This window comes from Somniosus microcephalus, chromosome 8 (assembly GCF_052327205.1).
Source record: "Somniosus microcephalus isolate GS21.2 chromosome 8, FLI_Smic_1.0, whole genome shotgun sequence".
Classification (NCBI taxonomy): Eukaryota; Metazoa; Chordata; class Chondrichthyes; order Squaliformes; family Somniosidae; genus Somniosus; species Somniosus microcephalus.
In genome coordinates, this window is record NC_140994.1 from 112943569 (window position 1) to 112970664 (window position 27096).

The following is a 27096-nucleotide window of genomic DNA, read 5'->3' on the forward strand; positions in this document are numbered from 1 at the left end:
GTGTAATTCATATCTCAGTGTAATCAATATATCCCTGTGTAATCGATATACCACTATGTAATCGATATCTCGGTGTTATCAATATCACTGTGTAATGGATTTTTCGCTGTGTAATTGCAATATCCCTGTTTAATTGCTATATCCCTGTGTAATCGATATATCCCTGTATAGCCGATATATCCCTGTGTAATCGATATATCACTGTGCAATCGCTATAAGACTGTGCAATCAATATGTCTCTGTGTAATCGATATATCTCTGTGTAATCGATATATCTCTGTGCAATCGATATATCTCTGTGTAATTGATATAACCCTGTGTAATCAATATATTGCTGTGTAATCATTATATACTCGTGTAATCGATATCTCGGTGTAATCGATATCTTTGTGTAATCGATACATCCTGGTGCAATTGATATATTCCTGTATAATCACTATATCACTTTGTATTCGATGTATCCCTGTGCAATCGCTTTATCCCTGTGTAATCACTATATCACTTGGTATTCGATATATCCCTGTGTAATCGATATATCCCTTTGTAATCGATATATCCCTGCGTAATCGAAATATCCCTGTCTATATGATATATCTCTGTGTAATTGATATCTCAGTGTAATTGGCATATGCCTGTATAATTGATATCTATGTCTAATCGATATATCCCTGTGCAATTGATATCTCAGTGTAATCGGCATATCCCTATGTAATCGACATATCCCGGTGAAATCGATAAATCTCTGTGTAACCGATATCCCTGTGTAAGCAATATATGCCTGTGTAATCGATATATCCCTGTGAAATCGCGAAATCTCTGTGCAATCGATGTCCCTGAGTAATCAAAATATCGCTTTGTAATGGATATATCCCAGTGTAATTGCTATATCCCTGTTTGATCGATGCACCTCTGTATATTCGATATACCTCTGTGTAATCAATATATCGCTGCGTAATCACTATATCCCTGTTCAATCGATATACCTCTGTGTAATCAATATATCGCTGTCAAATCGATTACTTCCTGTGTAATCGATATATCACTGTGTAATCAATATATTGCTGTGGAATCAATATATATTTGTGCATTTGATATCTCGGTGTAATCGATATCTTGGTGTAATCGATATCGCTGTGCAATCGATATATCCCTGCGTAATCGATATCTCGGTGTAATTGATATCCCTGGGAAATCAATATCGCTGTGTATTCGATATATCCCTGTGTAATAGATATATCACTGTGTAATCGATATATCCCTGTGTAATTGATATATCTCTGTATAATCAATATCTTGTTGTAATCGATACATCCTTGTTTAATCGATATACTCCCGGGTAATCGATATCTCAGTATAATCAATATCTCAGTATAATCGATATATCTCTGTGTAATCGATATCTCGTTGTAATCGATACATCCTTGTTTAATCGATATACTCCCGGGTAATCGATATCTCAGTTTAATCGATATATCTCTGTGCAATCGATATATCCCTGTGAAATCGATAAATCTCTGTGTAACCGATATTTCTTTGTAATCAACGTAGCCCTGTGTAATCGATATATCCCTGTGAAATTGATAAATCTCTGTTTAATCGATATCCCTGTGTAATCGATATATCCCTGTGTAATCGATATCTCGGTGTAATCGATATCCCTGTATAATCGCTATATCCCTGTGTAATATATATATCCCTGTGTAATCTATATATCCCTGTGTAATCGATATATCTCTGTGTAATTGATATCTTGTTGTAATCGATACATCCTTATGTAATCGATATACTCCCGGGAAATTGATATGTCAGTGTAATTGATATATCCCTATGTAATCGATATCTCGGTGTTATCGATATCACTGTGTAATCGATTTTTCGCTCAGTAATTGCTATATCCGATGTAACTGCTATACCCCTGTGTAATTGATATATCCCTGTATAGCCGTATATATCCCTGTGTAATCGATATATTGCTGTGTAATCGCAATAACCCTGTGCAATCAATATGTCTCTGTGTAACCGTATTATCTCTGTGTAATCGATATATCTCTGTGCAATCGATATAGCTCTGTGTAATCGATATAACCCTGTGAAATCAATATATTGCTGTGTAATCAATATATTGCTGTGTAATCAATATTTACTCATTTAATCGATATCTCGGTGTAATTGATATCCCTGGGAAACCAATATCACTGTGCATTCGACATATCCCTGTGTAATCGCTTTATCCCTGTGTAATCAATATATCCTGATATAATCGCTATATCCCTGTGTAATTGATATATCTCTGTGTAATCGATATCTCGTTGTAATCGATACATCCTTGTGTAATCGATATACTCCCGGGTAATTGATATCTCAGTGTAATCGATATATCTCTGTGCAATCGAAATATCCCTGTGAAATCGATAAATCTCTGTGTAACCGATATCACTATGTAATCAATATATCCCTGTGTAATCGATATATCCCTGTGAAATCGTTAAATCTCTGGGTAACCGATATCACTATGTAATCAATATATCCCTGTGTAATCGATATATCCCTGTGAAATCGATATATCCCTGTGCAATTGATATCACAGTATAATCGATATCCCTGTGAAATCGATATATCGCTGTGTAATGGATATATCACTTTGTAATTGATATATCCCTGTGTAATCGATATATCTGTGTAATCGATATATCCCTGTTTAATCGCTATATCACTGTGTAATCGCTATATCCCTGTTTAATCGATATATTTCTGTGTAATCAATATATCCCTGTGTAATTGATATCTCAGTGTAATCAGCACATCACTGTATAATCGACATATCCCTGTGAAATCGATATATCCCTGTCTAAACGATATATCTCTGTGTAATTGATATCTCAGTGTAATCAGCATATCACTGTTTAATCGACATATCCCTGTGAAATCGATAAATCTCTGTGTAATCGATATCCCTGTGTAATCAATATATCCCTGTGTAATCGACATCACAGTGTAATCGATATCCCTGTGTAATCGATATATCGCTTAGTAATGGATAAATCCCTGTGTAATTGCTATATCCCTGTGTAATCGATACATATCTGTGTAATCAATATATCCCTGTGTAATTGATATCTCAGTGTAATTGGCACATCACTGTGTAATCGACATATCCCTGTGAAATCGATATATCCCTGTCTAAACGATATATCTCTGTGTAATTGATATTTCAGCGTAATCGGCATATCACTGTTTAATCGACATATCACTGTGAAATCGATAAATCTCTGTGTAATCGATATCTCAGTGTAATCGATATCCCTGTGTAATCGATATATCACTTTGTAATGGATAAATCCCTGTGTAATTGCTATATCCCTGTGTAATCGATATATCTCTGTTTTTTCGATATATCCCTGTGTAATCGATATATCCCTGTGTAATCGCAATATCCCTGTGTAATAGATATATCTCTGTGTAATCTAAATATCCCTGTGTAATCGATATATCTCTGTGTAATCAATATCTCGTTGTAATCGATACATCCTTATGTAATCGATATACTCCCATGTAATCGATATCTCAGTGTAATCGATATATCTCTGTGTAATCGATATATCCCTGTCTAAACGATATATCTCTGTGTAATTGATATCTCAGTGTAATCAATATATCCCTGTGTAATCGACATATCCCTGTGAAATTGATAAATCTCTGTGTTATCGATATCCCTGTGCAATCGATATATCACTATGTAATCGATATCTCGGTGTTATCGATATCACTGTGAAATTGATTTTTCGCTGTGTAATTGCTATATCTCTGTTTAATTGCTATATCCCTGTGTAATCTATATATCCCTGTATAGCCGATATATCCCTGTGTAATCGATATATTGCTGTGTAATCGCTATAACCCTGTGCAATCAATATGTCTCTGTGTAATCGATATATCTCTGTGTAATCGATATATCTCTGTGCAAACGATATATCTCTGTGTAATCGATATAACCCTGTATAATCAATATATTGCTGTGTAATCATTATATACTCTTGTAATCGATATCTCGGTGTAATCGATATCTTTGTGTAATCAATACATCCTTGTGCAATTGATATATTCCTGTATAATCACTTTATCACTTTGTATTCGATATATCCCTGTGTAATCGCTTTATCCCTGTGTAATCAATATATCCCTTTGTAATTGCTATATCCCAGTGTAATCGATATATCCCTGTGTAATCGATATATCCCTTTGTAATCGATATATCCCTGTGTAATCGAAATATCCCTGTCTAAACGATATATCTCTGTGTAATTGATATCTCATAGTAATTGGCATATCCCTAGGTAATTGATATCTATGTCTAATCGAAATATCCCTGTGTAATTGATATCTCAGTGTAGTCGGCATATCCCTATGTAATCGACATATCCCTGTGAAATCGATAAATCTCTGTGTAACCGATATCCCTGTGTAAGCAATATATGCCTGTGTAATCGATATATCCCTGTGAAATCGCTAAATCTCTGTGCAATCGATGTCCCTGTGTAATCGAAATATCGCTTTGTAATTGATATATCCCAGTGTAATTGCTATATCCCTGTGTAATCGATGTACCTCTGTATAGTCGATATGTCTCTGTGTAATCAATATATCGCTGCGTAATCATTATATCCCTGTTCAATCGATATATCTCTGTGTAATCGATATATCGCTGTGAAATCGATTACTTCCTGTGTAATCGATATATCCCTGTGTAATCGATATATCACTGTGTAATCAATATATATTTGTGTATTCGATATCTCGGTGTAATTGATATCTTGGTACAATCGATATCGCTGTGCAATCGATATATCCCTGCGTAATCGATATCTCGGTGTAATTGATATCCCTGGGAAATCAATATCACTCTGTATTGGATATATCCCTGTGTAATCGCTATTTCCCTGTGTAATAGATATATCAATGTGTAATCGATATATCCCTGTGTAATCGATATATCCCTGTGTAATCGATATATCTCTGTGTAATCGATATCTCGTTGTAATCGATACATCCTTGTGTAATCGATATACTCCCGGGTAATTGACATCTCAGTGTAATCGATATATCTCTGTGCAATCGAAATATCCCTGTGAAATCGATAAATCTCTGTGTAACCGATATCACTATGTAATCAATATATCCCTGTGTAATCGATATATCCCTGTGAAATCGATAAATATCTGTGTAATCGACATCCCTGTGGAATTGATATATCCCTGTGCAATTGATATGATGGTATAATCGATATCCCTGTGTAATCGATATATCGCTGTGTAATGGATATATCACTGTGTAATTGATATATCCCTGTGTAATCGATATATCTGTGTAATCGATATATCCCTGTTTAATCGCTATATCCCTGTGTAATCGCTATATCCCTGTGTAATCGATATATATCTGTGTAATCAATATATCCCTGTGTAATTGATATCTCAGTGTAATCGGCACATCACTGTATAATCGACATATCCCTGTGAAATCGATATATCCCTGTCTAAACGATATATCTCTGTGTATTTGATATCTCAGTGTAATCAGCATATCACTGTTTAATCGACATATCCCTGTGAAATCGATAAATCTCTGTGTAATCGATATTCCTGTGTAATCAATATATCCCTGTGTAATCGATATCACAGTGTAATCGATATCCCTGTGTAATCGATATATCGCTTAGTAATGGATAAATCCCTGTGTAATTGCTATATCCCTGTGTAATCGCTATATCCCTGTGTAATCGATACATATCTGTGCAATCAATATATCCCTGTGTAATTGATATCTCAGTGTAATCGGCACATCACTGTGTAATCAACATATCCCTGTGAAATCGATATATCCCTGTCTAAATGATATATCTCTGTGTAATTGATATCTCAGTTTAATCAGCATATCACTGTTTAATCGACGTTTCACTGTGAAATCGATAAATCTCTGTGTAATCGATATCCCTGTGTAATCGATATATCGCTTTGTAATGGATAAATCCCTGTGTAATTGCTATATCCCTGTGTAATCGATATATCTCTGTTTTTTCGATATATCCCTGTGTAATCGATATATCCCTGTGTAATCGCAATATCCCTGTGTAATAGATATATCTCTGTGTAATCTAAATATCCCTGTGTAATCAATATATCTCTGTGTAATCAATATCTCGTTGTAATCGATACATCCTAATGTAATCGATATACTCCCATGTAATCGATATCTCAGTGTAATCGATATATCTCTGTGTAATCGATATATCCCTGTCTAAACGATATATCTCTGTGTAATTGATATCTCAGTGTAATCAATATATCCCTGTGTAATCGACATATCCCTGTGAAATTGATAAGTCTCTGTGTTATCAATATCCCTGTGCAATCGATATATCACTATGTAATCGATATCTTGGTGTTATCGATATCACTGTGAAATTGATTTTTTGCTGTGTAATTGCTATAACCCTGTTTAATTGCTATATCCCTGTGTAATCTATATATCCCTGTATAGCCGATATATCCCTGTGTAATCGATATATCGCTGTGTAATTGCTATAGCCCTGTGCAATCAATATGTCTCTGTGTAATCGATATATCTCTGTGTAATCGATATATCTCTGTGCAATCGATATATCTCTGTGTAATCGATATAACCCTGTGTAATCAATATATTGCTGTGTAATCATTATATACTCCTGTAATCGATATCTCGGTGTAATCGATATCTTTGTGTAATCAATACATCCTTGTGCAATTGATATATTCCTGTATAATCACTTTATCACTTTGTATTCGATATATCCCTGTGTAATCGCTTTATCCCTGTGTAAGCAATATATCCCTTTGTAATTGCTATATCCCAGTGTAATCGATATATCCCTGTGTAATCGATATATCCCTTTGTAATCGATATATCCCTGTGTAATCGAAATATCCCTGTCTAAACGATATATCTCTGTGTAATTGATATCTCAGTGTAATTGGCATATCCCTAGGTAATTGATATCTATGTCTAATCAAAATATCCCTGTGTAATTGATATCTCAGTGTAATCGGCATATCCCTATGTAATCGACATATCCCTGTGAAATCGATAAATCTCTGTGTAACCGATATCCCTGTGTAAGAAATATATGCCTGTGTAATCGATATATCCCTGTGAAATCGCTAAATCTCTGTGCAATCGATGACCCTGTGTAATCGAAATATCGCTTTGTAATCGATATATCCCAGTGTAATTGCTATATCCCTGTCTAATCGATGTACCTCTGTATAGTCGATATATCTCTGTGTAATCAATATATCGCTGCGTAATCATTATATCCCTGTTCAATCGATATATCTCTGTGTAATCGATATATCGCTGTGAAATCGATTACTTCCTGTGTAATCGATATATCCCTGTGTAATCGATATATCACTCTGTAATCAATATATATTTGTGTATTCGATATCTCGGTGTAATTGAAATCTTGGTGCAATCGATTTCGCTGTGCAATCGATATAGCCCTGCGTAATCGATATCTCGGTGTAATTGATATCCCTGGGAAATCAATATCACTGTGTATTCGATATATCCCTGTGTAATCGCTATTTCCCTGTGTAATAGATATATCACTGTGTAATCGATATATCCCTGTGTAATCGATATATCCCTGTGTAATCGATATATCTCTGTGTAATCGATATCTCGTTGTAATCGATACATCCTTGTGTAATCGATATACTCCCGGGTAATTGATATCTCAGTGTAATCGATATATCTCTGTGCAATCGAAATATCCCTGTGAAATTGATAAATCTCTGTGTAACCGATATCACTATGTAATCAATATATCCCTGTGTAATCGATATATCCCTGTGAAATCATTAAATCTCTGTGTAACCGATATCACTATGTAATCAATATATCCCTGTGTAATCGATATATCCCTGTGAAATCGATAAATATCTGTGTAATTGACATCCCTGTGGAATCGGTATATCCCTGCGCAATTGATATCACGGTATAATCGATATCCCTGTGTAATCGATATATCGCTGTGTAATGGATATATTACTGTGTAATTGATATATCCCTGTGTAATCGATATATCTGTGTAATTGATATATCCCTGTTTAATCGCTATATCCCTGTGTAATCGCTATATCCCTGTGTAATCGATATATTTCTGTGTAATCAATATATCCCTGTGTAATTGATATCTCAGTGTAATCGGCACATCACTGTATAATCGACATATCCCTGTGAAATCGATATATCCCTGTCTAAACGATATATCTCTGTGTAATTGATATCTCAGTGTAATCAGCATATCACTGTTTAATCGATAAACCTCTGTGTAATCGATATCCCTGTGTAATCAATATATCCCTGTGTAATCGATATCACAGTGTAATCGATATCCCTGTGTAATCGATGTATCGCTTAGTAATGGATAAATCCCTGTGTAATTGCTATATCCCTGTGTAATCGATACATATCTGTGTAATCAATATATCCCTGTGTAATTGATATCTCAGTGTAATCGGCACATCACTGTGTAATCGACATATCCCTGTGAAATCAATATATCCCTGTCTAAACGATATATCTCTGTGTAATTGATATCTCAGTGTAATCGGCATATCACTGTTTAATCGACATATCACTGTGAAATCGATAAATCTCTGTGTAATCGATATCTCAGTGTAATCGATATCCCTGTGTAATCGATATATCGCTTTGTAATGGATAAATCCCTGTGTAATTGCTATATCCCTGTATAATCGATATATCTCTGTTTTTTTGATATATCCCTGTGTAATCGATATATCCCTGTGTAACCGCAATATCCCTGTGTAATAGATATATCTCTGTGTAATCTAGATATCCCTGTGTAATCGATATATCTCTGTGTAATCAATATCTCGTTGTAATCGATACATCCTTATGTATTCGATATACTCCCATGTAATCGATATCTCAGTGTAATCGATATATCTCTGTGTAATCGATATATCCCTGTCTAAACGATATCACACACACACACACAGACCCCACAGTGCAGATAGAGGCCATTTTGGCCCATCGAGCCTGCACCGACACATATCCCACCCGATCCCCATAACCCAACGTATTTAATCCCCCTAACACTAAGGGTCAATTTATCATAGCCAATCAACATAGCCCGCACATCTTTGGACTGTGGGATGAAACCGGAGCACCCGGAGGAAACCCACGCAAACACGGGGAGAATGTGCAAACTCCACACAGACAGTCACCCGAGGCCGGATTCGAACCCGGGTCTCTGGCGCTGTGAGGCAACAGTGCTAACCACTATGCCACCGTGCTGTATCTCTGTGTAATTGATATCTCACTGTAATCAATATATCCCTGTGTAATCGACATATCCCTGTGAAATTGATAAATCTCAGTGTTATCGATATCCCTGTGCAATCGATATATCACTATGTAATCGATATCTCGGTGTTATCGATATCACTGTGAAATTGATTTTTTGCTGTGTAATTGCTATATCCCTGTTTAATTGCTATATCCCTGTGTAATCTATATATCCCTGTATAGCCGATATATCCCTGTGTAATCGATATATCGCTGTGTAATCGCTATAACCCTGTGCAATCAATATGTCTCTGTGTAATCGATATATCTCTGTGTAATCGATATATCTCTGTGCAATCGATATATCTCTGTGTAATCGATATAACCCTGTGTAATCAATATATTGCTGTGTAATCATTATATACTCCTGTAATCGATATCTCGGTGTAATCGATATCTTTGTGTAATCAATACATCCTTGTGCAATTGATATATTCCTGTATAATCACTTTATCACTTTGTATTCGATATATCCCTGTGTAATCGCTTTATCCCTGTGTAAGCAATATATCCCTTTGTAATTGCTATATCCCAGTGTAATCGATATATCCCTTTGTAATCGATATATCCCTGTGTAATCGAAATATCCCTGTCTAAACGATATATCTCTGTGTAATTGATATCTCAGTGTAATTTGGCATATCCCTAGGTAATTGATATCTATGTCTAATCGAAATATCCCTGTGTAATTGATATCTCAGTGTAATCGGCATATCCCTATGTAATCGACATATCCCTGTGAAATCGATAAATCTCTGTGTAACCGATATCCCTGTGTAAGCAATATATGCCTGTGTAATCGATATATCCCTGTGAAATCACTAAATCTCTGTGCAATCGATGTCCCTGTGTAATCGAAATATCGCTTTGTAATCGATATATCCCAGTGTAATTGCTATATCCCTGTGTAATCGATGTACCTCTGTATAGTCGATATATCTCTGTGTAATCAATATATCGCTGCGTAATCACTATATCCCTGTTCAATCGATATATCTCTGTGTAATCGATATATCGCTGTGAAATCGATTACATCCTGTGTAATCGATATATCCCTGTGTAATCAATATATATTTGTGTATTCGATATCTCGGTGTAATTGATATCTTGGTGCAATCGATATCACTGTGCAATCGATATATCCCTGCGTAATCGATATCTCGGTGTAATTGATATCCCTGGGAAATCAATATCACTGTGTATTCGATATATCCCTGTGTAATCGCTATTTCCCTGTGTAATAGATATATCACTGTGTAATCGATATATCCCTGTGTAATCTATATATCTCTGTGTAATCGATATCTCGTTTTAATCGATACATCCTTGTTTAATCGATATACTCCCGGGTAATCGATATCTCAGTTTAATCGATATATCTCTGTGCAATCGATATATCCCTATGAAATCGATAAATCTCTCTGTAACTGATATTTCTATGTAATCAATATAGCCCTGTGCAATCAATATATCCCTGTGAAATTGATAAATCTCTGTTTAATCGATATCCCTGTGTAATCGATATATCCCTGTGTAATCAATATCTCGGTGTAATCGATATCCCTGTGTAATCGATATATCGCTGTGTAATCGATATATCTGTGTAATTGATATATCCCTGTGTAATCGATTTATATATCTGTGCAAATGATATGTCCCTGTGTAATTGATATCTCAGTGTAATCGGCATATCACTGTGTAATCGACATATCCCTGTGAAATCGATAAATCTCTGTGTATTCAATATCCGTGTGTAATCGATATATCCCTGTGTAATCGATATCTCAGTGTAATTGATATCCCTGTGCAATCAATATACCTCTGTAATCGATATATCTCTGTGTAATAGATATATCCCTGTGTAATCGATATATCTCTGTGAAATCGATTAATCCTTGTGTAATCGATATGTCCCTGTGTAATCAACATATTGCTGTGTAATCAATATATTGCTGTGTAATCAATATATACTCGTGTAATCGATATGTTGGTGTAACCGATTTCCCTATGCAATCGATATATCCCTGCGTAATCGATATCTCTGTGTAATTGATATCCCTGGAAAATCAATATCACTGTGCGATATATCCCTGTGTAATCGCTATATCCCTGTGTAATAGATATACCCCTGTGTAATCGATATATCCCTTTGTAATCGATATATCCCTCTGTAATTGATATCGATGTTTAATCGATATATCCCTGTGTAATTGATATCACAGTGTAATCGGCATACCCCTGTGTAATCGATATATCCCTGTGAAATCGATAAATCTCTGTGTAACCGATATCCCTATGTAAGCAATATCTGCCTGTGTAATCGATATATCCCTGTGAAATCGATAAATCTCTGTGCAATTGATGCCCCTGTGTAATCGAAATATCACTTTGTAATGGATATATCCCTGTGTAATTGCTATATCCCTGCGTAATCGATGTACCTCTGTATAGTCGATATATCCCTGTGAAATCAATATATCGCTGCGTAATCGCTATATCTCTGTGCAATCGATATATCTCTGTGTAATCGATATATCGCTGTGAAATCGATTACTTCCTGTGTAATCGATATATCCCTGTGTAATCAATATATTGTTGTGTAATCAATATATATTCGTGTATTCGATATCTCGGTGTAATCGATATCACTGAGCAATCGATATATCCCTGCGTAATCGATATCTCAGTGTAATTGATATCCCTGGGAAATCAATATCCCTGTGTAATCGCTATATCCCTGTGTAATAGATATATCCCTGTGTAATCGATATATCCCTGTGTAATCGATATATCTCTGTGTAATCGATATCTCGTTGTAATCGATACATCCTTGTGTTGTAGGAATTAACGAATTCCTACGAATAACTGAGAAAGACACCAGAGAACAATTAAACAGGTCTTTACTGAACGGAGATGCCACGAGGACTGCCTGGGCAGTCCTGTGGTTTGCGACGTGATTTCATCGCGTTTTCCCGCGCTCTTAAAGGGGCCACGCCCCATACATGCAAACTCTATCTACAAAACACAGTAATGCCTAACACAATGGTACAGGCTTAGGCTGGTGTTAGAACATCGTTAAAGAGAATTATATGCAGTTAGCCAGAGTCATTAAGTGGTTCTGCCACATGCGCCCCCCCCAGAATTAGCTTCAACGGACAAAGTCAAACGGTGAGGGGGGTCTGACGAGCCTGTCAGAACGACTCCTGTACTCTCAAGGTGGAGGCTGCTGGGCGGATGGCGGTCTGGCGGGCGGTCGCACTTGGTCTGCCGTAACAGCGATGGGTGGCCAACCCCATCTCAGCGGTTGTGCTGTCTCGATGGGGCGGTCGAGGTCCAAATGTGCCGGCTTTAAGCGGTCGACCGAAATGTGGTCCGGTTTACCACCGACATCTACCGTGAAGGTTTTGTCCCCTGCTTCCAACACGCGGAAGGGACCAGTATATGGGGCCTTCAGCGGATCACTATGTGCGTCATGGTGAATAAAAATGTACTCAGCCTTGTACAGCTCCGTGGGAATGTGTGACCTCTGCAGTCTGTGGTACGAAGTGGGCACCGGTGCGAAACATCTGGCCGCCTCTTGGTGACTAGCAAGCTGGGCAGACGCGGACCAGGGCTCCGTCGATGTTGGTAGGCAATTCCCTGGGACTCGCAGCGGCTGACCATACACGAGTTCCGCTGATGAAGAATGAAGGTCTTCTTTGGGGGCAGTGCGAAGGCCCAACAGGACCCAGGGTAGCTTGTCTGGCCATCCAGCATCCTGGAGGCTGGCCCTCAGGGCGGATTTCATTGAGCGGTGGAAGCGTTCGCAGAGGCCATTCGCCTGTGGGTGGTAGGCTGTGGTGCGGTGTAATTTGACACCGAGTCCTTGGGCCACTGCATTCCAGAGTTCGGAGGAAAACTGCGGTCCCCTGTCCGACGAAATATCTGCGGGCACTCCGAAACGGGCGATCCAGGAGGAAATGAATGTCCTGGCCACGTCCGCCGAAGTAGTGGATGACAGGGGGACCGCCTCTGGCCATCTGGTGGTGCGGTCAATCATGGTCAGGATGTGTGAAAAACCATGGGAGGGTGGGAGTGGTCCTACCAGGTCCATGTTGACATGGTCAAAATGTCGCTCCGGAACTGTGAAGGTGGCCAATGGAGCTTTGATGTGGCGCTGTACCTTGGCCTTTTGGCAGACCACGCAGGTGTTGGCCCAGTCGCGGACGACTTTATGCATGCCATGCCATACGAATTTCGCTGACATCAGTTTCTGAGAGGCCTTCATTCCAGGGTGTGACAACCCATGTATGGCATCGAACACTTTGCGGCACCAGGCGACCGGCACGACAGGGCGAGGATCCTGTATGGAGACGTCACACAACAGCGTGGTACCTGCCGAATGGAACTTGACGTCATCCAACTGGAGGCCAGTGATGGCCATTCTGTAAGCTTGGACTTCCGGGTCTGAGGCTTTGTCCGCTGCCATGAGGGCGTAGTCGATGCCCAAATGAACCGTATTGACGAACGCGCGGGAGAGGCAGTCTGCCACCAGGTTCTCCTTACCGGCCACGTGCCGTATATCTGTGGTGAATTCGGATATGTAGGTCAGTTGACTCTGCTGTCGGGCTGACCACGGTTCGGCGGTCTTGGACATTGCAATGGTCAGCAGCTTATGATCCACAAAGGCGGTGAAAGGACGCCGTTCCAGAAGGAACCGAAAATGGCGGATGGCCAGAAAAAGGGCGAGCAACTCCCGGTCGAACGTGCTGTATGCTCTCTCGTTCTGCCGTAGTTGATGGCTGAAGAATGCCAACGGCTGCCACGTCCCGTTCACCCACTGCTGTTGCACAGCACCGACTGCATAGTCCGACTCGTCGGTGGTGAGGACGATGGTGGCTCCTGGCAGCGGGTGCGCCAGCATAGTCGCGTTGGCTAAGGCGCTTTTGGTGTCGGCGAATGCTCAAGCCATGTCATCCGTCCAGTCTACCGGGTTCTTGCCAGTCTTGCCCTTGAGGGCCTCGTACAGGGGCTGCATGAGTAGTGCCGCCTTAGGCACAAAATGGTGGTAAAAGTTTACCATGCCTAGGAATTCCTGCAGGGCCTTTATGTTCGCGGGCATGGAAAGGATGTCACCGCCTCTACCTTCGAAGGTAAAGGAACCGCTCCCTCTGAGGTGATGCGATGCCCCAGGAAGTCAATTTGGTGCAGGCCAAACTGACACTTGGCCGGGTTGATAATCAGGCCGTGTTGGCTGAGGCGTCAAAAAAGGGTGCGTAGGTGAGAGGTATGTTCTTCCTTAGTAGGACTGGCAATTAGAATGTCATCCAGGTAGACGAAGAGGAGCTTGAGGTCCTGCAACACGGAGTCCATCAGGCATTGGAAAGCCCGGGCAGCGTTCTTTAACCCAAACGGCATTCTTAAAAACTCGAAGAGGCCAAATGGGGTGATGACTGCGGTCTTCTGGACGTCTTGTGGATGAACTGGGACCTGGCGGTAGCCCCGGATGAGGTCGACTTTAGAGAACACGGTGTTCCCTGCCAAATGGGCAGAGAAATCCTGGATATGGGGGATCGGGTACCGATCGGGAGTGGTGGCGTCGTTTAGGCGTCGATAGTCACCGCATGGCCGCCATCCGCCGCCAGGCTTCAGGACGATATGGAGGGGTGAAGACCAAGGGCTATTCGACTGGTGAATAATCCCTAACCATTCCATGGTTGCGAACTCCACCTTTGCGACCGCCAGCTTGCCAGGTTCCAGGCGCCGGGCCCACGCGTAGACCGGGGGGCCATTGGTGGTGATGTGGTGTTCCATGCCATGTTTTGTGGCTGTGGAGGAGAACGTGGGTCTTGTCAGGTCGGGGAATTCGCCGAGCAGGCGAGCGAACTCATCAGGAGTCGGGAACGCACGGGAGACGGTGCGTGACGTAGTGTTACTGTGGTAACACGGAAGAGAATTAAAAGTTGCTGCGTTGATCAGCCGCCGGTTCCTGACATTGACCAGGAGGCTGTTGGCGCACAGGAAATCCATGCCGAGAAGGGGCTGGGAAACTTTGGCCGTAACAAAATCCCAGTGAAAACGTTGCCCCCCGAGGCACACCTGCACTCGCCGTCTGCCGAAGGTCCGAATTGCTCTGCCATTGGCCGCTTCAAAGGTGGGGCCGTGAGTCCCCGTCTGCATGTCGAGGGCGGACGCGGGTAAAACGATGACCGGAGAGAGTGTCGGTGATGAACAGCAATTTTCCCGCGTTGCCGACCGCCATCGCGGCCGCAGGGTGCCCGTTAGACCCGTTCCTCGGTGGTCGCAGTGTCAGTTGTTTTTTTGGGGGGAAAACTGCAGGGAGGGCGGCAACGCTTCGCCATTGCGCCGAACTGCGCATGGTAGAAACACAATTCAGCAGGCTGACGAGCTGGGGCGGCGTCTGCGGGGGATGGGTGCCTCGTGGCAGCGCAGTCCTGCCGAGTTACAGCGAAAATTTTGTCAGCCTCCGCAGCGAGTGTTGCGCAGTCTTCAACTTCAGATCTGGCCAGGGCAGCTTGTACCTGTTCAGGCAGTTGGCTAAGGAAAATCTCGCGGAATAGGAAACATTCCCGTTCTGAGCCCAGGAGTGTGAGCATTTGGCTCATCAACTCTGAAGGCTTGGAGTCCCCGAGCCTGGGCATAGCGAGTAATCGACGGGCGCGCTCCGATTTCGTGAGCCTGAAAACCTGCAGTAACTGCGCTTTGAGGGTTTCATACTTGTGCTCCGTTGGGGGGTTTTGGAGGAGGCTGATGATCCGAGAGGTGGTAGAGCTGTCAAGTGCGGAGACCACATACAGATACTTGGTCTGATCCGCATCGATGTTCCTCAGGGCGAACTGGGCCTCTACCTGAATAAACCACGAGGGCGCTTGCTGCTCCCAGAACTGCGGTAGCTTCAGCGAAATGGCATTTGCTTCCATGCTCTGCTCTTCTTTTGTGAAAACGTTCACAAAAATGGCGTCAACAATGTAAGAATTAGCGAATTCCTACGAATAACTGAGAAAGACACCAGAGAACAATTAAACAGGTCTTTACTCAACGGAGATGCCACGAGGACTGCCTGGGCGGTCCCGTGGTTTGCGACGTGACGTCATCGCATTTGCCCGCATTTTCCCGCACTCTTAAAGGGGCCACGCCCCGTACATGCAGACTCTACATACAAAACACAGTGATGCCTAACACAATGGTATAGGTTTAGGCTGGTGTTAGAACATCGTCAACAAGAATTATATACAGTTAGCCAGAGTCATTCAGTGGTTCTGCCACAGTGTAATTGATATACTCCCGGGTAATCGATATCTCAGTGTAATCGATATATCTCTGTGAAATCGATAAATCTCTGTGTAACCGCTATCTCTATGTAATCAATATATCCCTGTGCAATCAATATATCCCTGTGAAATCGATAAATCTCTGTTTAATCGATAACCCTGTGTAATTGATATGTCGGTATAATCAATATCCCTGTGTAATCGAAATATCGCTGTGTAATGGATATATCCCTGTGTAATTGCTATATCTCTGTGTAATCTATATCTCGTAATCGATACATCCTTGTGTAATTGATATATTCCTGGGTAATCGATATCTCAGTGTAATCGATATATCTCTGTGTAATCGATATATCCCAGTCTAATCGATATATCTCTGTGTAATTGATATATCCCTGTGCAATCGATATATCTCTGTGTAATTGATACCTCAGTGTAATTGATATCCCTCGGAAATCAATATCACTGTGTAATCGATATATCCATGTGAAATTGATTTATCCCTGTGTAATCAATATATACCTGTGTAATCGCTATATCCCTCTGTAATGGATATGCCCCTGTGTAATCGTAATATCGCTATGTAATTGCTAAAACTCTGTGTAATCGATGCATCCATGTGTAATCGATATATCCTTGTGTAATCGATATATCGCTGTGTAATCGATATCTCGGTCTAATCAATATATCCCTATGTAATCGATATCTCGGTGTATTCGATACATCCTTGTGTAATCGATATATTCCTGTGTAATCGCTATACCACTGTGTAATTGATATATCTCTGTGTAATCGACATATCCCTGTGTAAGCGATATATCCCTGTGTAATCGATATATCCCTGTGTAATAGATATATCTCTGTAATCTATATATCCCTGTGTAATGGAAATATCACTGTGTAATTACTATGTCCCTGTGTAATTGATATGTCTCTGTATAGTCGATATATCCCTGTGTAATCGCTATATCCCTGTGCAATCAATATATCTCCGTGTAATCGATATATCCCTGTGCAATCGATATATCTCTGTGCAATCGATATATCTCTGTGTAAACGATATATTGCTGTGTAATCGATGTATTGCTGTGAAATTGATTAATCCCTGTGTAATCGATATATCCTTTGTAATCAATATATTTCAGTGTAATCAATATATACTCATGTAATCGATATCTCGCTGTAATCGATATCACTGTGCAATCGATATATCTTTGCATAATCGATGCCTCAGTGTAATTGATATCCCTGGGAAAACAATATCACTGTGTATTCGATATATCCCTGTGTAATTGATATATCCCTGTGTAATCGATATATCCCTGTGTAATCGATATATCACTGTGTAATCGATATATCCCTGTGAAATCGATAAATCTCTGTCTAATCGATATCCCTGTGTAATCGATATGTCGGTGTAATCAATATCTCTGTGTAATCAAAATATCGCTGTGTAATGGATATATCCCTGTGTAATTGCTTTATCCCTGTGTAATCAAAATATCTCTGTGTAATTGCTATATCCCTGTGCAATCGATATATCCCTGTGCAATCGATATATCTCTGTGTAATCAGTATATCGCTGTGTAATCGATGTATCGCTATGAAATCGATTAAACCCTGTGTAATCGATATATCCCTGTGTAATCAATATGATGCAGTGTAATCAATATATACTCGTGTAATTGATATTTTTTTGTAATCGATATCTTGGAGTAATCGATATCGATGTGCAATCGATATATCCTTTTGTAATCGATACCTCGGTGTAATTGATATCCCTCGGAAATCAATATCGCTGTGTAATCGATATATCCATGTGTAATTGCTTTATCCCTGTGTAATCAATATATCCCTGTGTAATTGCTAAATCCCTCTGTAATGGATATGTCCTTGTGTTATTGTAATATCCTTATGTAATTGCTAAAACTCTGTGTAATCGATACATCCCTGTGTAATTGACATATCCTTGTGTAATCGATATATCACTGTGTAATCGATATCTCGGTCTAATCGATATATCTCTGTGTAATCGATATATCCTTGTGTAATCGATATATCACTGTGTAATCGATATCTCGGTCTAATCGATATATCTCTGTGTAATCGATATCTCGGTGTATTCGATACATCCTTGTGTAATCGATATATTCCTGTGTAATCACTATATCCCTGTGTAATTGATATATCCTTGTGCAATGGACATAGCCCTGTGTAATTGATATATCCCTGTGGACACCATTGATGCTCACGGTGATCACATTTGCAGTAAGTGTTGGCTGCTTGAGGAATTCCGGCTCCGTGTTGAAGAGCTGGAGTCCGAGCTTCAAACACTGAGGCACATCAGGGAGGGGGAGAGTTACCTAGACTTTGTGTATCAGGAGGTAGTCACACGAATTAGATTAATTAATTCAGATGTAGTCCGTGGCCAGGGTCAGGATGGTGTGACTAGAAGTGAGGCAGGTACGGGGACCCAGGAGGTAGTGTTGGAGGAGCCGCAGCCCTTGCACTTGTCCAACAGGTTCGAGGCTCTTACTCCCTGTGAGGATGGGAACAGGGACTGCGGGGAGGATGAGCAACCTGGCCACAGCACCGTGGAGCGGGGGGCCATTCAAGTGGGGGGAGTTAAAAGAAATGTTGTAGTGGTAGGGGATAGTATCGTTAGGGGGATAGATAGAGTTCTTTGCAGCTGAGAGCGAGCGTCCCGAAGGCTGTGTTGCCTGCCCGGTGCCAGGGTTAAGGACATCTCCTCTGGACTGGAGAGAAACTTGGAGTGTGAGGGGGAGGATCCAGTTGTCATGGTCCATGTTGGTACCAATGACATAGATAGGACAAGGAAGGAGGTTCTGCTGAGGGAGTTTGAGCAGCTAGGGGCCAAATTAAAAAGCAGAACCACAAGGGTAATAATCTCTGGATTATTACCTGAGCCACGAGTGAATTTGGCTAGGACAAATAAAATTAGAGAGTTAAATGTGTGGCTCAAAGACTGGTGTGGGAGAAATGGGTTTTGCTTCCTGGGACACTGGCACCAGTACTGGGGCAGGAGGGAGCTGTTCTGTTGGGACGGGCTTCACTTGGCCAGTGCTGGGACTAGAGTCCTGGCGGATCATATAACTAGGGCCGTAGAGAGGGCTTTAAACTAACTAGTGGGGGGGAGTTTCCTAGAGAGCAAATAATAAAAATGACAACAGAGAAGGTCATAGACTTAGGTAGCAGTGGGGAAATTAGAAACCAGAGCATGTCAGGAAGGGGCAGAAGGTATGGAGTAAAAGGTAAAGTAATAAAAAGGGCAAAAGCAGGAACTAAGTGTCACAAAACATCTTTGAAAGTTCTCTATCTGAATGCACGTAGCATTCGTAACAAAATAGACGAGTTAATGGCACAAATAACTACATATGGGTATGATCTTGTGGCCATTACAGAAACATGGCTGCAAGGTGACAATGCCTGGGAATTAAACATACCAGGTTATTTAATGATCAGGAAGGACAGGCAGGAAGGAAGGGGAGGTGGGGTGGCTATGTTAATAAAGGAAGGAATCACTGTAATACAGATAAATGATATTGGGTCAAAAGATCAGGATAATGAAACAGTTTGGGTGGAGGTAAGGAATAATAAAGGGAAAAAAACACTAGTGGGCATAGTCTACAGGCCTCCGAACAGTGGCAACACTGTTGGACGGAGTATCAATCAGGAAATAGTTGAGGCTTGTAATAAGGGAACATCTATAATTATGGGGTATTTTAACTATCATATTAATTGGACAAATCAAATTGGGCAGGGCTGCCTTGAGGATGAGTTCATTGAGTGTATTAGGGATGGGTTTCTTGAGCTGTATGTAACTGACCCAACCAGGGGGCAAGCAACCTTAGATCTGGTCCTGTGTAATGAGACAGGATTAATTAAAAATGTCCTAGTAAAGGATCCCCTTGGAATGAGTGACCATAACATGGTTGAATTCCATATTCAATTAGAGGGTGAGAAGGTTGGATCTCAAACAAGCGTGCTAAGCTTGAATAAAGGAGACTATGAAGGTGTGAGAGCGGAATTGAGTAGAGTGGATTGGGAAAGTAAATTAATGGGTAAGACGATACATGATCAGTGGTGTACATTTAAGGAGTTATTTTACAACTTCCAAAAAAATATATTCCACTGAGAAGAAAAGGGTGTAAAAGAAAAGACAGCCATCCGTGGCTAAGTAAAGAAATTAAGGATAGTATTCGACTATAAACAAGGGCATATAAGGTAGCCAAATCTAGTGGGAGGATAGAGGATTGGGAAAACTTTAAAAGACAGCAAAAAATAACTAAAAGATTGATTAAGAAAGGGAAGATAGATTATGAAAGTAAATTAGCAAAAAATATAAAAACAGGTAGTAAGAGTTTTTATAGTTATATAAAAAGAAAAAGGGTGGCTAAAGTAAATGTTGGTCCCTTAGAGGATGAGACCGGGAAATTAATGGTGGGAAATATGGAGATGGCAAAAGCACTGAATGAATATTTTATATCAGTCTTTACAGTAGAAGACACTAAGAATATCCCAACACTGGACAAACAGGGGGCTAAAGGGGGGGAGGAGCTAAACAGGATCAAAATCACTAAGGAAGTGGTACTCGGTAATATAATGGGACTCAAGGCGGATAAATCACCTGGACCTGATGGCTTACATCCTAGGGTCTTGAGGGAAGTGGCGGTAGGGATTGTGGATGCATTGGTAATAATTTTCCAAAACTCCCTGGACTCAGCAAAGGTCCCGGCAGACTGGAAAACTGCTAATGTAACACCCTTATTTACAAAGAGCAGTAGACAGAAGGCTGGAAACTATAGACCGGTTAGCCTAACATATGTGGTAGGTAAAATTTTGGAGTCCATTATTAAGGAGACAGTAACAGGACATTTGGTTAATCATAATTTAATAGGACAAAGTCAGCATGGTTTTATGAAGGGGAAGTCATGTTTGACAAATTTGCTGGAGTTCTTTGAGGAAGTAACATATAGGGTGGATATAGGGGAACCAGTGGACGTAGTGTATTTAGACTTCCAAACGGCATTTGACAAGGTGCCACACAAAAGATTATTGCTTAAAATAAAAAATCACGGGATTGGGGGTAATATTCTGGCATGGATAGAGGATTGGCTATCTAACAGAAGGCAGAGAGTTGGGATAAATGGTTCATTCTCAGACTGGCAATCAGTAACTAGTGGTGTTCCGCAGGGGTCAGTGCTGGGTTCCCAACTCTTTACAATCTATATTAACGATTTGGAGGAGGGGACCGAGTATAACATATCAAAATTTGCAGATGATACTAAGATGGGAGGGAAAGTAGCGAGTGAGGAGGACATAAAAAACCTGCAAGGGGACATAGACAGGCTAAGTAAGTGGGCAGAGATTTGGCAGATGGAATACAATACTGGAAAATGTGAGGTTATGCACTTTGGCAGGATAAATCGTAGAGCAAGTTATTATCTTAATGGCAAGAAACTGGAAAGTACTGAAGTACAAAGGGATCTGGGGGTCCTGGTGCACGAAACTCAAAAGGTTAGTATGCAGGTGCAGCAAGTGATTAAGAAGGCCAATGGAATGTTGGCTTTCATTGCTAGGGGGATAGAATATAAAAATAGGGAGGTATTGCTTCAGTTGTACAAGTTATTGGTGAGACCGCACCTGGAATACTGCATACAGTTTTGGTGTCCATACTTAAGAAAGGACATACTTGCTCTCGAGTCAGTACAAAGAAGGTTCACTCGGTTAATCCCGGGGATGAGGGGATGGACATATGAGGAGAGGTTGAGTAGATTGGGACTCTACTCATTGGAGTTCAGAAGAATGTGAGGTAATCTTATTGAAATATATAAGATTGTGAAGGGTTTGGATCAGGTGGTTGCGGGGAGGATGTTCCCGATGATGGGTGAAACTAGAACTAGGGGGCATTGTCTTAGAATAAGGGGCTGCTCTTTCAAAACTGAGATGAGGAGGAACTACTACACTCAGAGGGTGGTAGGTCCATGGAATATGCTGCCCCAAAAAGCTGTAGAAGCTACATCATTACATAAATTTAAAACAGAAATAGACAGTTTCCTAGAAGTAAAGGGAATTAAGGGTTAAGGGGAGATGGCAGGAATTTGGACATGAATCTAGGTTCGGATCGGTCATGGCCCTGTGGGTAGCAGAGCGGGCCCAGGGGCCGTGTAGCCTGATCCTGCTCCTATTTCATGTGTCTAATTCTGTTAGATTCAGGAGATGGTTCTGTAATAGTGGATTGGCGGTTAGAATCAGATCAGCCATGATCTTATTGAATGGCGGAGCAGGCTCGAGGGGCCGATTGGCCTACTCCTGCTCCTATTTCTTATTTGTTCTTATGTAATAGATATATCCCTGTGTAATCGATATATCACTGTGTAATCGATATCTCTGTGTAATTGGCATATCCCTGTGTAATCGATATCTCAGTGTAATCGATATTTCAAAAATAAAAAAAATCAAATCAAATCAACTTTTATTGTCATTGTTCGTGCACAAGCGCAGTACAACGAAATGTAGGCTTGTGGCTGCCGAGAGTGTACATTTAGATTAAGACATTTAAACATTCAACATACATTTGGCTTGTAATAGATTAACATAAATATAAACATATCCCTGTGTAATCAATATATCACTGTGAAATCGATAAATCTCTGTGTAATCGATATCCCTGCGTAATCGATATCTCGGTGTAATTGATATGCCTGTGTAATTGAAATATCGCTGTGTAATGGATATATCACTGTGCAATCAATATATCTCTGTGTAATCGATATATCGCTGTGTAATCGATGTAACGCTGTGAAATCGATATATCCCTGTGTAATGAATATATTGCTGTGTAATCAATATATACTCATGTAATCGATATCTCGGTGTAATCGATATCTTGGTGTAATCGATATCACTGTGCAATCGATATATCTTTGCATAATCGATACCTCGGTGCAATTGATATCCCTGGGAAATCAATATCACTGTGTATTTGATATATCCCTGTGTAATCAATATATCCCTGTGTAATTGCTAAATCTCTGTGTAATTGATATATCACTGTGTAATCGATATATCCTTGTGTAATCGATATATCCCTTTGTAATCGATATCTCGGTCTAATCGATATATTCCTGTGTATTCGATATCTCGGTGTATTCGATATATCTTTGTGTAATCGATATATTCCTGTGTAATTGCTATATCCCTGTGTAATTGATATATCCTTGTGATATCGACATAGCCCTGTGTAATCGATATATCCCTGTTTAATCGATATATCCATGTATAATCGGTATCTCGGTGTAATCGATATATTCCTGTGTAATCGATATCTCGTGTAATCGGCATATCACTGTGTAATTGATATCTCTGTGTAATCGGCATATGCCTGTGTAATCGATATCTCAGTGTAATTGATATATCCCTGTGTAATTGATATATCCCTGTTTAATCGATATATCCCTGTTTAATCAAAATCCCTGCAATCGATACCTTGCTATAATCGGTATCCCTGGGTATACGATAGAGCTCTGTGTAATCGCTATATCCCTGTGTAATCGATATATCCTTGTGTAATTGATATATTGCTGTGTAATCAATATATCCCCATGTAATCGATATATCCCTGTGTAACTGATATAAACCTGTGTTACAAACATATCCTGTGAAATTGATAAATCTCTGAGTAATCGATATATCCCTATGTAATCGATATATCCCTGTCTAATCGATATCCCTGTGTAATCGATATCTCGCTATAATCGATATCCCTGTATATACGATATATTTCTGTGTAATCACTATATCCCTGTGTAATTGCTATATGCCTGTGTAATTGATATATCCCTGTATTCGATATATTGCTGTGTAATCGATAAATCCTTGTGTAATCGATATTTCCCCGTATAATCAATTTATCCCAGTGTAATTGATATTTCCCTGTGTAACTGATATAAACCTGTGTAATCAACATATACCTATGAAATCGATAAATCCCTGTGTAATCGATATATCCCTGTGTAATCGATATCTCGATTTAATCGATATATCCCTGTCTAATCGATATCCCTGTGTATACGATATATCCCAGTGCAATCGCAATATCCCTGAGAAATCGATATATCCCTGTGTACTCGATATATCCCTGTGTAATTGATATATCCCTGTGTAATCGATATCTCGATGTAAGCGATACCTCGGTGTATTGATACATCCTTGTGTAATCGATATATCCCTGTCTAATTGATATCCCTGTGTATACGATATGTCCCTGTCTAATCGATATATTTCTGTGCAATTGATATCTCAGTGTAATCGGCATATCCCTGTGTAATCGATATCTTTGTCTAATCGATATATCCCTGTGTAATTGATATCTCACTGTAATCGAGATATCCCTGTGAAATCGATAAATCTCTGTTTAATCGATATCCCTGTGTAATTGATATATCACTGTGTAATTGATATCTCAGTATAATCAATACCCCTGTGTAATAGATATATCGCTGTGTAATGGATATGGCTCTGTGTAATCGATATGTCTCTGTGTAATCGATGTATCTCTGTGTAATCGCTATAGCCCTGTGTAATCGATATATCTCTGCGTAATGGATATATCTCTGTGTAATCGCTATATCGCTGTGTAATCGATAGATCTCTGTGTAATCGATATCTCAGTGTAAACGATATTGTTGTGTAATTGATATATTTTGGTGTAATCGATACATCCTTGTGTAATCAATATATTCCTGTCTAATCACTTTATCCCTGTGTAATTAATATATCCCTGTGTTATCGACATATCTCGGTGTAATCGATATATCCCTGTGTAATCAACATATCTCTGTGTAATCGACATATCCCTGTGTAATCGACATATTCCTGTGTAATCGATATATCTCTGTGTAATCGATATATCTCTGTGTAATCGATATCTCGTTGTAATCGATACATCCTTGTGTAATCGATATATTCCCGGGTAATCGATATCTCTGTGCAATCGATATATCCCTGTATAATTGAAATATCTCTGTGTAATTGATATCTCAGTGTAATTGGCATATCCCTGTGTAATCGATATCTCACTGTAATTGATATATCCCTGTGTAATCGACATACACCAGTGAAATTGATAAATCACTGAGTAATCGATTTCCCTGTGTAATCGAGATATCCCTGTGTAATTGATATCCCTGTGTATACGATATGTCCCTGTCTAATCGATATATTTCTGTGTAATTGATATCTCAGTGTAATCGGCATATCCCTGTGTAATCGATATCTTTGTCTAATCGATATATCCCTGTGTAATTGATATCTCACTGTAATCGAGATATCCCTGTGAAATCGATAAATCTCTGTTTAATCGATATCCCTGTGTAATTGATATATCACTGTGTAATTGATATCTCAGTATAATCAATACCCCTGTCTAATAGATATATCGCTGTGTAATGGATATGGCTCTGTGTAATCGATATGTCTCTGTGTAATCGATGTATCTCTGTGTAATCGCTATAGCCCTGTGTAATCGATATATCTCTGCGTAATGGATATATCTCTGTGTAATCGCTATATCGCTGTGTAATCGATAGATCTCTGTGTAATCGATATCTCAGTGTAAACGATATTGTTGTGTAATTGATATATTTTGGTGTAATCGATACATCCTTGTGTAATCAATATATTCCTGTCTAATCACTTTATCCCTGTGTAATCAATATATCCCTGTGTTATCGATATATCTCGGTGTAATCGATATATCCCTGTGTAATCAACATATCTCTGTGTAATCGACATATCCCTGTGTAATCGACATATTCCTGTGTAATCGATATATCTCTGTGTAATCGATATATCTCTGTGTAATCGATATCTTGTTGTAATCGATACATCCTTGTGCAATCGATATATTCCCGGGTAATCGATATCTCTGTGCAATCGATATATCCCTGTATAATTGAAATATCTCTGTGTAATTGATATCTCAGTGTAATTGGCATATCCCTGTGTAATCGATATCTCACTGTAATTGATATACCCCTGTGTAATCGACATGCACCAGTGAAATTGATAAATCACTGTGTAATCGATTTCCCTGTGTAATCGAGATATCCCTGTGTAATTGATATCTCACTGTAACCGATACCCCTGTGTAATCGATATATCTCTGTGTAATCGATATATCTCTGTGTAATCGATATATCCCTGTGTAATTGATATATCCCTGTGTAATCGCTATATCCCTGTGTAATCGACATATGTCTGTGTAATAAATATCACTGTGTAATCGATATCTCGGTGTAATCGATATCACTGGAAAATGAATTTTATTGAGTATTCGATATATCCCTGTGTAATCGATATAGAAGCATAGAAACATAGAAGATAGGAGCAG